Genomic DNA, 14,858 nt, shown 5'->3' with positions numbered 1-14,858 from the left:
ACTTGGCCGTTAGTAAGTAACCGTGTCAATTGTGTATATTGAAGTGATTGGTTAGATGAAGAAAAAAAATCACATTTAGTTTAATCAACTGATTAAGTTAAATATTACATTTGTACATAACTAAAGGGATTATTGTGATTTTAACATTTTATTAAAATCTATTGATTTCTCTTAGAGAGTGGGTAGAGACAAACAGGTGGATAGAGCAATTGGAGTGTGTAAGAAAGTGTTAGGTGCCTTTTCCTATTTGTGGAAAAAGAAGGAACCTGGCAGTTGCTCAAAAAGAACACAGCTTACCCCAGCAAGTTGGTGACAGTCGCCTACCAGGTGGTGATCATGTCAAAAGATGGTGCAAAGAGTACTGGAGCAGAAGAAAGACATTTCACAGGTCGGGTCCATTGACAAGAAGACACTGCACTTAGCTCCCACCTATACAGATATAGATGTGCTTGAGTCCATCAACCAGGCATTGACCCCACTCCTTGACCCCACTCCTAGAATTCACAGATGCTCTGGTGAGTCTTATGTCAGGGTGTCTTACTTGAAGCCAGTACTACACCTGTTCAATAGTGGTTATTAAACCTGATGATAGTGAAACAGCTTACCCAGACCATCAAAAAGATGGTTATGGACTATCTGAATGAGAAATATGACGTAGCTACAGATGACCTCCTGAACATTGCCTCGTTTGTCGACCCTCGGTTTAAAACACATTACATCAAAGAGAAGGTGGGCCACATAAAAGCAAGAGCTGTCTCAGAGATGGTCAATAAGGTACATGAAAACCCAAGCCCAGCATGGTGACCTGCCATAGGGCAGCTTTAAAGCCAGAGACCGTAGACAGACTTGTCTTTCTTGCTTTTAACTTGTAAGACAACTACCCCAACATAAACTGATGTGCCATTAGGCTAAAAGTTCTCATGCATATTGACTTACGCTATGTATTTGTATTGCTTGTTCATGACTTGTAATGGTTTACAGCTTTAAAAAAAAAGTGGAGTTAAAATGTTATTTGAGTTCTACTTCTGACAATAAAACATTAAAGCCTTTGGCTTGTTCAGGCATTCTTGAGTGTAAAGCAGATATGCACCTTTTAAATATTATTTGATTACAATTGTGATAATTCAAATTTTCATTTGATAATAATAATTATCACAATATATTTGCCTTTTCGCCCAGCCCTGGTGTACAGCGTTGACTGCTAACATAGTCCGTTCAGATAGGACAGGTTAAACCTGATAGAGGCTATTTGTTTTGGGCTATTGTCCATGTGTATTTTGTATGATATGGTGCTTGCACCATTTGGATCATCAACCTGCTTTGCCTTTAGCTGATTTCAAATCAAAATCTAATTTTATTTGTCACATGCGTCGAATACAACAGGTGTAGACCTTTACAGTGAAATGCTTACTTACGAGTCCCTAACCAACAACGTAGTTTAGAAAATGTGGATAAGAAATAAAAGTAACAAGTAATTAAAGAGCAGCAGTAAAATAACAATAGCGAGACTATATACAGAGGGGTACCAACCGGCACAATGTGCAGGGGCACCAGTTGAGGTAATATGTACGTGAAGATAGACTTATTAAAGTGACTGCATAGATGATGATAAGAGTAGCAGTGGCATAAAAGGGGGGGCAATGCAAATAGTCTGGGTTGCCATTTGATTAGGTGTTCTGGAGTCTTATGGCTTGGGGGTAAGAGCTGTTTAGAAGCCTCTTGGACCTCGACTTGGGTCTTGTAGTACTGCTTGCCGTGTGGTAGCAGAGAGAACAGTCTATGACTAGGGTGGCTGGAGTCTGACAATTTTTTGGGCCTTCTGACATCGCTTGATATAAAGGTCCTGGATGGCAGGAAGCTTGGCCCCAGTGATGTACTGAGCCGTTTGCACTACCCTCTGTAGCGCCATGCAGTCGGAGGCCGAGCAGTTGTCATACCAGGTAGTGATGCAACCAGTCAGGATGGTGCAGCTGTAAAACCTTTTGAGGATCTGAGGACCCATGCCAAATTCTTTCAGTTTCCTGAGGGAGAATAGGTTTTTGTTGTGCCCTCTTCACGACTGTCTTGGTGTGCTTGGACCATGTTAGTTTGTTGATGTGGACACCAAGGAACTTGAAGCTCTCAACCTACTCCACTGCAGCCCTGTCGATGAGTGGGGGTGTGCTCGGTCCTCTTTTTCCTGTAGTCCACAATAATCTCATTTCATGGCCTTAAGACAGCTACAAGGTCCATATTTTACAATTACATAGGCTAATAAAGATATGTTGCAGACAAAACAATGAAAAGAGCTGTCAGGGCCTCCCATGTGGCGCAGTGGTCTAAGGCACCTATTGCAGTGCTTGGGTTGTCACCACAGCCCCAGGTTCGATACCAGATTGTGTTACAGCGGTCTGTGACCGGGAGACCCATGAGGCGGCGCACAATTGGCCAAGTGTCGTCTAGGTTAGGGGTTAGGGTTTGGCCGGCTGAGATTTTCTTGTCCCATTTAAGCTCTAACGACTCCTTGTGGCGGGCCGTGTGCCTGCAAGCTGATTTCGGTCACCATCCAAAACAGTTCGGAACAGTTTGCATATATTCTTCGGCAAGGGTTTTTTCGGGTGTTTGTGCACAAATTTTTCCTTGAGGCAAGCCGAAGTTCAGAAGCCGAAATCTACACCCCTTTATGATTGGCAAACAGTAGGGATTCTTCAGTAAAGTGTTTGTCATTCAACGAGAGATGAATCCTTTTCATCCCCAATTTTTTACTTGAGAATTACTCCACCAAAAGTCTTAGATGTAAAATGGCGCGACAAACATTTAATTACTGATTTCTTGACTATTTTAATGTCTCAAGATGGACAAATGGTACAATTGCTGCTTATTTTCTCATTTTTCAAGCAAAGATATTAAGGGAGCATGCAAGCACACTTGTTCAGTTCACCTAGCTGAGTTCGGCTAGGCGCAAACTGAAGCACACGAAAGGCTTAAGACTGGGGAGCACACCTATGTTTTCAAGGGACGAGGTTTGTAAACAACATGAAGAAACCAATCCCATCCCACCAACTGCTTTCCCCATCTCCTTTCACTCCCCCCCCCCTTGTCTCTTCAGGAGGACCTAGAGAACATGGAGGCCAGAGAGAAGGAGCAGAAAGAGCGGGAGGCCGAGAATAGGCTTTTTGAGGGGCTCAAGTTCTTCCTGAACAGGGAAGTTCCCAGAGAGTCACTGGCTTTTATCCTGGGGTGAGAACCAGCCCACCACCACACGCACCCAACGATGTCTATAAACCCTGGATTGATGATGCTATGTATTGGCCATTGGGAGGCTTTGAAGCCACCGGTAGGCCGTATTGGCACTCCCCAGTAGGAGCAGTCCTTCAGAGGAATGAGTGGATTTCTACATTACTTCAATTATTTATTTTTTGTTGTTGTGGGACTGTAACATTGTTAATCTCAAAAAAGTATACTTTAAGAATGTTATATATTTTAATGTTTAGCTCACATACTATAATGAAAAAGTATGCATTAAGATGTCTAATAGAATAAATGTTGCAAATTCAAATATATATAAATAGTTTACAATGATGGTCGGAGTGCCAAGATGAATGCACAGTGGCTTCAACACAGTGCCCCCTATCAGTCATCTAGTGTGTATCTATAAATCATTGCACATACCCCAGCCAGTCTGGGCTGCTCAATAATGTTATTGCACCTTGTGAAGTAAAAGCAGGCCAAACGCAAGCTGATGGTTTTAGGGACTGGTTCCATGCGACACCGCACCTCAAAGAAGAGCTTTGATGCAGAGTGAAGTGATTCATCGTTTATTTTTATTGATCTCTCTCTCTCTGTCTAACAGGTGTTTTGGTGCCGAGGTGTCATGGGACAAGTCCCTCTGCATTGGTGGTACCTACGACGTGACTTGAGACCATTACCCATCAGATTGTGGACAGGCCCGACATAGACAAGCAGTACATCAACAGGTGAACAGGCCCGCTGGATCTACCAATATTTGCAGTCGTTACAGCCGTTGCAAATGTCTTGCAATTCATAAAAAATCTTGGAATGATCTTTAGGAAGAAACAAAACTGGATACAACCTAGATCCAGCACCAGAACAAATTAGTTGGACGGACATTTTCTTTTGGGGGCGTGTTTTTTTTCAAGGGACATTTTATGTGTGCACGCGTTTGTGCATTTTACAATTTTTTTATTATTTTTTTTATGAATGTAATAGTGGAGAACATAGGCAGCTTGTGTGTTTCAAGTTTGGGAGTGTTTACAATTTTTCCTACAATTTCTACTGGTCTGCGTGCCAGTTGATACATTTTTTTATGCGTATTTCATGGAACAGTTTAGCACTAACCTCTGCCATATGGACATTGATACACTGATCCAGAAATGAGTGTAGAACTCAGATGCAGCAGTAGGCCTATCTTCCATCGTCAACTAGGTAAAATACATAGGCCTAAAGCCGACAAATTAAAACGCTAGAAAATATCTTGATTTCACTCGCTCGGGTGCTTTAACCTCTAGCGTCGAGCAATCCCGTATCCGGGAGCGTAATCATAGCCTCAAGCTCATTAGCATAACGCAACGTTAACTATTCATGAAAATCGCAAATGAAATAAATATATTGGCTCACAAGCTTAGACTTTTGTTAACAACACTGTCATCTCAGATTTTCAAAATATGCTTTTCAACCATAGCTACACAAGCATTTGTGTAAGAGTGTTGATAGCTAGCATAGCATTAAGCCTAGCATTCAGCAGGCAACATTTTCACAAAAACGAGAAAAGCATTCAAATAAAATCATTTACCTTTGAAGAACTTTGGATGTTTTCAATGAGAAGACTCTCAGTTAGATAGCAAATGTTCAGTTTTTCCAAAAAGATTATTTGTGTAGGAGAAATCGCTCCGTTTTGTTCATCACTTCTGGCTAAGAAAAAAAAAAAAATTCTGTCATTACAACGCCAAATATTTTCCAAATTAACTCCATAATATCGACAGAAACATGGCAAACGTTGTTTAGAATCAATCCTCAAGGTGTTTTTCACATATCTATTCGATGATAAATCATTCGTGGCAGTTGCCTTTCTCCTCTGAACCAAATGGAAAAGTGGACGCAGCTAGAGATTGCACAATAATTTTGACGGAGGACACCAAGCGGACACCTGGTAAATGTAGTCTCTTATGGTCAATCTTCCAATGATATGCCTACAAATACGTCACAATGCTGCAGACACCTTGGGGAAACGACAGAGTGTAGGCTCATTCCTGGTGCATTCACAGCCATATAAGGAGACATTGGAACACAGCGCATTCAAAATCTGGGCATTTCCTGTATGAAATTTCATCTTGGTTTCGCCTGTAGCATTAGTTCTGTGGCACTCACAGACAATATCTTTGCAGTTTTGGAAACGTCAGTGTTTTCTTTCCAAAGCTGTCAATTATATGCATAGTCGAGCATCTTTTTGTGACAAAATATCTTGTTTAAAACAGGAACTTTTTTTTACCCAAAAATTAAAGAGCGCCCCCTATATCGAAGAAGATTAACTGAGATTAATGCGTCTGTCGGCACGTGTCTTGGCCAATATTTTATTTGGACGGCCAAGGGGGTACGGTAGGATGGGCTGCCCATAATGTCGGCCCTGATACAACCCAACCCCTCTTTCAAATCAACAAATGTATTTTCAGCCAAGCTATTTTCCAAGGATACTTACAGACCCAAGGGACCAGAGGCTTTCTGTTTGCATTCTCTTTCAGCCCCCCCCCCTCACAGAGATGGGCTCAGCTCATCCCCACAATGGACCCTTTGAGAGGGCTCTTCCTGCTCTGGTCACTCAAAAGACCCCTGTTATCAAGGGGGGGGGTTCAGAGTCACGCGTGACAGACCATGTCCTCTTCCTTTATGTCGCTTCATAGAGCTTAGCTGTACATAGGGTACATAATGCCTCTATTATGGGCCTGCTAACTCCTGCCCACATTCATTAATTTGGCTGTTGTGATTACATTCGACTTGTAGTGTGATGTACATACAACACATCCACAACTTGCTAATGTGTAAATGGTCTCCAATCTTCATGGAACTTTGAAATGTTACATTCAAAGGTGGGTTGACTCGACTGACTGGGCATAAATATTCCAAAGGTGCAAACCACACCCATCTGGTACTCCAGAAAAGTATCTGAAAGAAGACAACTATTATTTGAACCAAGTTTGATATGTCTATGTAGAAACACCGGCTGGTGTGTAACTAACTGGTGGTCGTGTTCTGTTTCAGGTACTACATCCAGCCCCAGTGGGTGTTTGACTCGGTCAACGCCAAGATGCGCCTGCCCGTGGAGGACTACTTCCTGGGGGTGACGCTGCTGCCCCACTTGTCACCGTTTGTGGAGAAGAAGGACGGTGACTATGTGCCCCGGAGAAGCTGAAGCTCATGGCCCTGCAGCGTGGCGAGAAGCACGGTAAGAGCTGAGCCTCTCCATGGCTTCACATGTTTATGTTGGACCTGCATGATGAATGTTCACATTAGAGGTCGACCTATTATGATTTTTCAACACCGATACCGATTATTGAAGGACCAAAAAAAGCCGATACCGATTAATCTGCCTGTTTATTTATATTAAAAAAATGTAATTAAAAAATGTATTTGTAATAATGACAATTACAACAATACTGAATGAACACCTATTTTAACTTAATATAGTACTTCAATAAAATCAATTTAGCCTCAAATAAATAATGAAACATGTTCAATTTGATTTAAATAATGCAAAAACAAAGTGTTGGAGAATAAAGTAAAAGTGAAATATGTGCCATGTAAGAAAGCTAACATTTAAGTTCCTTGCTCAGAACATGAGAACATATGTTATATAAGAGGTTCCTTTTAAAACCTCTTACAGCTCCCCCCCTACTTTGTGCAATTTCCGCCTGAAGACATACCCAAATCTAACAGCCTGTAGCTCAGGCACAGAACCAAGGATATGCATATTCTTGGTACCATTTGAAAGAAAACACTCTATTTGTGTACATGTGAATTGAATGTAGGAGAATATAGCACAATGAAGAAAACCATACGTTTTTTTATTTTTCTATCTTTAAAATGAACAAGATATAACAAACATTCAGATAGGATGATGGGGACAATTTCAGTGAAAAATTATAAGAGGGCAACAGTACTTGTGCAAAGTTTCAGAATGATAACTTCCAAAAAGAGTGTGCTACATGACATTTATCATGAAGTCACCCAGGTGTCCCACACAAGTAGCCCAAATGTACCCAAGTGGGCAAATTGGTGGAGAAAAAAAAATGGGAAAAATAATAATTATTGATTAAAAAATATACACTGCTCAAAAAAATAAAGGGAACACTAAAATAACACATCCTAGATCTGGATGAATTAAATATTCTTATTAAATACGTTTTTCTTTACATAGTTGAATGTGCTTAGAACAAATCACACAAATTATCAATGGAAATCAAATTTATTGACCCATGGAGGTCTGGATTTGGAGTCACACTCAAAATTAAAGTGGAAAACCACACTACAGGCTGATCCAACTTTGATGTAATGTCCTTAAACCAAGTCAAAATGAGGCTCAGTAGTGTGTGTGGCCTCCACGTGCCTCTATGACCTCCCTACAACGCCTGGTCATGCTCCTGATGAGGTGGTGGATGGTCTCCTGAGGGTTCTCCTCCCAGACCTGGACTAAAGCATCCCCCAACTCCTGGACAGTCTGTTGGTGGATGGAGTGAGACATGATGTCCCAGATGTGCTCAATTGGATTCAGGTCTGGGGAACGGGCGGGCCAGTCCATAGCATCAATGCCTTCCTCTTGCAGGAACTGCCGCCACATGAGGTCTAGCATTGTCTTGCATTAGGAGGAACCCAGGGCCAACCGCACTAGCATATGGTCTCACAAGGGGTCTGAGGATCTCATCTCGGTACCTAATGGCAGTCCGCCTACCTCTGGCGAGCACATGGAGGGCTGTGCGGCCCCCCAAAGAAAAGCCACCCCACACAATGACTGACCCACCGCCAAACCGGTCATGCTGGAGGATGTTGCAGGCAGCAGAATGTTCTCCACGGCGTCTCCAGACTCTGTCACGTGCTCGGTATGAACCTGCTTTCATCTGGGAAGAGCACAGGGCGCCAGTGGCGAATTTGCTAATCTTGGTGTTCTCTGGCAAATGCCAAACTTCCTGCACGGTGTTGGACTGTAAGCACAACCCCCACGTGTAGACATCGGGCCCTCATAACACCCTCATGGAGTCTGTTTCTGACCGTTTGAGCAGACACATGCACATTTGTGGCCTGCTGGAGGTCATTTTGCAGGGCTCTGGCAGTTCTCCTCCTTGCACAAAGGCGGAGGTAGCGGTCCTGCTGCTGGGTTGTTGCCCTCCTACGGCCTCCTCCACGTCTCTTGATGTACTGGCCTGTTTCCTGGTAGCGCCTCCATGCTCTGGAAACTACGCTGACAGACACAGCAAACCTTCTTGCCACAGCTCGCATTGATGTGTCATCCTGGATAAGCTGCACTACCTGAGCCACTTGTGTGGGTTGTAGACTCTGTCTCATGCTACCACTAGAGTGAAAGCACCGCCAGCATTCAAAAGTGACCAAAGCATCAACCAGGAAGCATAGGACCTGAGAAGTGGTCTGTGGTCCCCACCTGCAGAACCACTCCTTTATTGGGGGTGTCTTGCTAATTGCCTATAATTTCCACCTGTTGTCTATTCCATTTGCACAACAGAATGTGAAATTTATTGTCAATCAGTGGACAGTTTGATATCACAGAAGTGTGATTGACTTGGAGTTACATTACGTTGTTTAAGTGTTCCCTTTTATTATTTTTTTAGCAGTGTATGAAAAAAAATATATATATACATTTACAAAATAACATGGGTAACTATTTACACACTTTCAATATTTGGAAGACCCTCAGTCCTATATCAAATCTATTTATACAGCCCCAGCCTAAAACCCCAAACAGCAAGCAATGCAAGTGTAGAAGCACGGTGGCTAGGAAAAACTCCCTAGAAAGGCAAAAACCTAGGAAGAAACCTAGAGAGGAACCAGGCTATGAGGGGTGGCCAGTCCTCTTCTGGCTGTGCCGGGTGGAGATCAGTGGTTGTAGAGGGTGCAACAGGACAGCACCTCAAGAGTAAAAATGAACAGTTTAGGGTTCCATAGCCGCAGGCAGAACAGTTGAAACTGGAACAGCGGCAAGGCCAGGTGGACTGGGGACAGCAAGAAGTCATCATGCCAGGTAGTCCTGACACATGGTCCTAGGGCTCAGGTCATCCGAGAGAAAGAGAGAATTAGAGAGAGCATACTTAAATTCACACAGGACACCGGATAAGACTCCCATTCGGAGTCAGTGTCACTGTGAAAGAAAATGTTCAGTTAGAATAGTTTCACATATGAGCCCTGTATCAACAGGTATAATAAACAGATATATATATAGAGAGAGAGAGTTGAAGGTTGAATATATTATTATATTATTATTACCTGCTAGATCTACTGTCTTTATTATATTATGACAGACCAGCTAGATCTACTGTCTTTATTATATTACAACAGACCAGCTGTATCTACTGTCTCCATTTCACTTTGGCCATTGTGGTCCTGCCCTCTCCTCAACAGCCTCAAATATGCTATTTCATGTGGGTTGGGGTGGGGCGGCAGACACACGCATCTCACATTTCATGACATTACATGTTTATATGTTGCTTCTAAAATAAAATAAAAATCACAAATAATATTTTATATTATTCATTTAAAAGAAGGGCATTAGCATGATAACTTACCAGTCCAAAACAATGTTCTCTCCCGTTCAAAAAATATTCCTCCACAATCGCAAAATTAATCGTCCAACAACAATCTCTGTCTCACCTTCCCAATCAATTTATTCTAAAATTGTGTGTACATCTGTATATCTAGACTTAGATTTAGCTTCCCCTAACTTAGTCGCCATAATGATTGATATATAAACAGCTGAATCTGCGCGTTCACCAAACAATGCAGTGCGTAATATTTGTTTCTCCTTCCGGTATGAAACTTCAATAGCTAATGACTCACTTTACGCTGGAACTTACTACATGGGTTGGTCTTGCAACACATAAACGTGGCGTATTGCTGTTTAGCTCAGCTCATTGGCTATCTACCCAGCTAGATTTCAAGACGATCCGTGGTCATTGGGTTAAAAGACAGTCAATCAACGAAACAGCGGGCAAATCATTGGTTCACAATGTCGTCATGACTTGTTGTCTTGAAATCGTTTTCTTTCAGTCAATACGTCCCGCAAAATGGCCCATCAGGTTTGATTGTGTTACAAACAAACCAGTTGATTGCAGTGAAACCAAACATAACTGGAAAAGTCACGTTCTGTGTGTGTTATTTACCTGGAATGTGTCGTCAACTGGAATGAGACGGAATTCACGACACAAGCGCTTCACAAAATGTTTCGTGTTAGGCTATAAAAATGGATTTTATCAAACAAAATGTCATTCATTGTGTAACAATGAGCATTGGAATTGCAAACAGACTAAGATCGTCAAATGTAAACGATTTATTTTAATGCAGTTTGTGGTTATGTTACGCCTGTGCTGGTGAAATTTATTTTATTTTATGGGGCTCTATGCTCAGATAATCGCATCGTATTCTTTCGCAGTAAATCCTTTTTTAAATCTGACAACGCAGTTGGATTAGCAAGATTCTAGGCTTTTGATATATGTGAGACACTTGTAGCGATCACCGTATGTTGTGGAATTTCAGCCCGCTAGCGTGTTCAAACATGAGCGAGTTTAACATGAGTCTTCAATATTCCCAGGTAAGAAGTTTTAGGTTGTAGTTATAGGAATTATAGGACTATTTCTATCGATACGATTTATATTTCATATACCTTTGACTATTGGATGTTCTTATAGGCACTTTAGTATTGCCAGTGTAACAGTATACAGTGGGGGAAAAAAGTATTGTCAGCCACCAATTGTGCAAGTTCTCCCACTTAAAAAGATGAGAGAGGCCTGTAATTTTCATCATAGGTACACTTCAACTATGATAGACAAAATGAGGGGGAAAAATCCAGAAAATCACATTGTAGGATTTTTTAACGAATTTATTTGCAAATTATGATGGAAAATAAGTATTTGGTCAATAACAAAAGTTTATCTCAATACTTTGTTATATACCCTTTGTTGGCAATGACAGAGGTCAAACGTTTTCTGTAAGTCTTTACAAGGTTTTCACACACTGTTGCTGGTATTTTGGCCCATTCCTCCATGCAGATCACCTCTAGAGCAGTGATGTTTAGGGGCTGTTGCTGGGCAACACAGACTTTCAACTCCCTCCAAAGATTTTCTATGGGGTTGAGATCTGGAGACTGGCTAGGCCACTCCAGGTCCTTGAAATGCTTCTTACGAAGCCACTCCTTCGTTGCCCGGGCGATGTGTTTGGGATCATTGTCATGCTGAAAGACCCAGCCACATTTCATCTTCAATGCCCTTGCTGATGGAAGGAGGTTTTCACTCAAAATCTCACGATACATGGCCCCATTCTTTTCTTTACACGGATCAGTCGTCCTGGTCCCTTTGCAGAAAAACAGCCCCAAAGCATGATGTTTCCACCCCCATGCTTCACAGTAGGTATGGTGTTCTTTGGATGCAACTCGGCACACTTTGTCCTCCAAACACGACGAGTTGAGTTTTTACAACAAAGTTCCATTTTGGTTTCATCTGACCATATGACATTCTCCCAGTCTTCTTCTGGATCATCCAAATGCTCTCTAGCAAACTTCAGACGGGCCTGGACATGTACTGGCTTAAGCAAGGGGGACACGTCTGGCACTGCAGGATTTGAGTCCCTGGCGGCGTAGTGTGTTACTGATGGTAGGCTTTGTTACTTTGGTCCCAGCTCTCTGCAGGTCATTCACTAGGTCCCCCCCGTGTGGTTCTGGGATTTTTGTGATCATTTTGACCCCACGGGGTGAGATCTTGCGTGTAGCCCCAGATCGAGGGAGGTTATCAGTGGTCTTGTATGTCTTCCATGTCCTAATAATTGCTCCCACAGTTGATTTCTTCAAATCAAGCTGCTTACCTATTGCAGATTCAGTCTTCCCAGCCTGGTGCAGGTCTACAATTTTATTTCTGGTGTCCTTTGACAGCTCTTTGGTCTTGGCCATAGTGGAGTTTGGAGTGTGACTGTTTGAGGTTGTGGACAGGTGTCTTTTACACTGATAACAAGTTCAAACAGGTGCCATTAATACAGGTAACGAGTGGAGGACAGAGGAGCCTCTTAAGAGGTTACAGGTCTGTGAGAGCCAGAAATCTTGCTTGTTTGTAGGTGTCCAAATACTTATTTTCACCATAATTTGCAAATAAATTCATTAAAAATCCTACAATGTGATTTTCTTGATTTTTTTTTTTCTTATTTTTTCTCCAATGTCTGTCCTAGTTGAAGTGTACCTATGATGAAAATTACAGGCTTCTCTCATCTTAAGTGGGAGAACTTGCACAATTGGTGGCTGACTAAATACTTTTTTGTCTCACTGTAGCTTCCGTTCTTCTCCTCGCTCCCACCTGTGCTCGAACCAGGAACACATCAACAAAAGCCACACTTGAAGCAACGTTACCCATGCAGAGCAAGGGGAACAACTACTCCAAGTCTCAGAGCGAGTGACGTTTGAAACACTATTAGCGCGCACCCCGCTAACTAGCTAGCCATTTCACATCGGTTACACCAGCCTAATTTCGGGAGTTGATAGGCTTGAAGTCATAAACAGCGCAATGCTTGAAGCACAGTGAAGAGCTGCTGGCAAAACACACACAATTGCTGTTTGAATGAATTCTTACGAGCCTGCTGGTGCCTACTCAGTTAAATTGCTCTATCAAATCATATACTTGAAAAAAAAATGTTTACCCCTTTTCCCCCCAATTTCGTGATATCCAATTGTTTTGTCTCATCGCTACAACTCCCGTACGGGCTCGGGAGAGACGAAGGTTGAAAGTCATGCGTCCTCCGATACACAACCCAACCGAGCCGCACTGCTTCTTAACATAGCGCATCCAACCCAGAAGCCAGCCGCACCAATGTCTCGAAGGAAACACCGTGCACCTGGCAACCTTGGTTAGCGCGCACTGCACCCGGCCCGCCACAGGAGTCGCTGGTGCGTGATGAGACAAAGACATCCCTACTGGCAAAGCCCTCCCTAACTCGAACGACGCTAGGCCAATTGTGCGTCGCCCCATGGACCTCCAGGTTACGACAGAGCCTGGGCGCGAACCCAGAGTCTCTGATGGCACAGCTGGCGCTGCAGTACAGCTCCCTTAACCACTGCGCCAAATCATATACTTAAGTATAACATAATAACACACAGAAATACAATTCATTGATTCATTAATATGGTCAAATCCGGAAACTTTCATCTCGAAAACAAAACATTTATTCTTTCAGTGAAATACGGAACTGGATTTCTTTTAGCTAAATATGCAGGTTTAAAAATATATACTACTGTGTATTGATTTTCAGAAAGGCATTGATGTTTATGGTTAGGTACAGTCGGGCAGCGATTGTGCTTTTTTCACAAATGCGCTTTTGTTAAATCATCCCCCAGTTGGCTGTCTTTGTTAGGAATAAAAAGTCTTCACACAGTTTGCAATGAGCCAGACGGCCCAAGCTGCTGCATATACCCTGACTCTGTTGCACAGAACGCAAGATAAGTGACATAATTTCCCTAGTTAAAAGAAATTCATGTTAGCAGGCAATATTAACTAAATATGCAGGTTTAAAAATATTGTTGGAGCAACGACAGTCCTTTTTCGCGAATGCCACCGCATCGAATAGAAGCAACGCAGGACACGCGAGAAACTAGTAATATCATCAACCATGTATAGTTAACTAGTGATTATGATTGTTTTTAATAAGAAGTTTAATGCTAGCTAGCAACTTACCTTGGCTTCTTACTGCATTCGCGTAACAGGCAGGCTCCTTGTGGAGTGCAATGTAATCAGGTGGTTAGAGTGTTGGACTAGTTAACCTTAAGGTTGAAGCTTGAATCCCCGAGCTGACAAGGTAAAAATCTGTCGTTCTGCCCCTGGACAAGGCAGTTAACCCACCGTTCCTAGGCCGTCATTGTAAATAAGAATTTGTTCTTAACTGTCTTGCCTAGTTAAATAAAGGGTTTTAAAAAAAACAAACTATTTCCGATTGTTATAAACTTGAAAGCGGCCCTAATTAATCGGCCATTCCGATTTTAATCAGTCAACCTCTAGTTCACATGTTTTTGTTGGGCCTGCATGATGAATGTTGTGTATAAGTCAGATATTCAACCATTCTTTTTGTTTTTGTTACAATCAGTACAAGAGGAGGAGGATGATGAAGAGGACAATGATGAGGTGGACGATGAAGATTTGACTGAGGAGATGAATCTGAAAAAGATGGAGGATCAGCGATCCCAGGGCAAGGTGAGAGAATCCTAGCAGTATCTGACCATCTGAATGGCCTGTTTCATCCAACATAAAAGAACATCGTTATCATTAGGCATAGTGCACTATAGGGAATAGGGTGCTATTTTGGGGACACTTTAAGATGTATCTCTCCTGTCCCAGCAGACTCTGGCAGTGAAGGTGACCCACCCCCCCCTTTTTTTAAGTGAAACCCTGGGAAACTGGTTCCGTGGGGAACCAGGTTTGACTGGAGAAGGAGGAGAAGGCAGAGGAGAAGCGTCTGGCAATCATGATGAAGAAAGATCATGTTTGTTAAGAAGAGGACGACACAAGAGGTGAGTACCCTCCACTCCACACCTGCCTGACATTGCAACTCACAAGCCTCCCTCGCTGCGTTCCATCTCAAGTCTGTACGTGGGTGTAGATGAATAGATTGAC

At 42.5% G+C, this 14,858-nt stretch overlaps 1 long non-coding RNA gene and 1 pseudogene across 1 annotated transcript; one reads left to right on the top strand and one right to left on the bottom strand.

Annotated features, from left to right (window-relative positions):
- Positions 1 to 14,858, top strand: part of LOC135524705 (pescadillo homolog) — a 35,907-nt pseudogene that overhangs the window by 16,525 nt on the left and 4,524 nt on the right.
- On the bottom strand, positions 7,043 to 10,034 carry LOC135524847 (uncharacterized). Its single transcript, XR_010453044.1, has 2 exons — positions 9,786 to 10,034; positions 7,043 to 9,269 (listed from the first exon to the last, which is right to left on the bottom strand). It is a non-coding gene; the product is annotated as an uncharacterized LOC135524847 (long non-coding RNA).

This window comes from Oncorhynchus masou, chromosome 1 (assembly GCF_036934945.1).
Source record: "Oncorhynchus masou masou isolate Uvic2021 chromosome 1, UVic_Omas_1.1, whole genome shotgun sequence".
Classification (NCBI taxonomy): Eukaryota; Metazoa; Chordata; class Actinopteri; order Salmoniformes; family Salmonidae; genus Oncorhynchus; species Oncorhynchus masou.
Note: the sequence above shows the minus strand (reverse complement) of the source record. Positions and strands in the feature narration are given on the sequence as shown.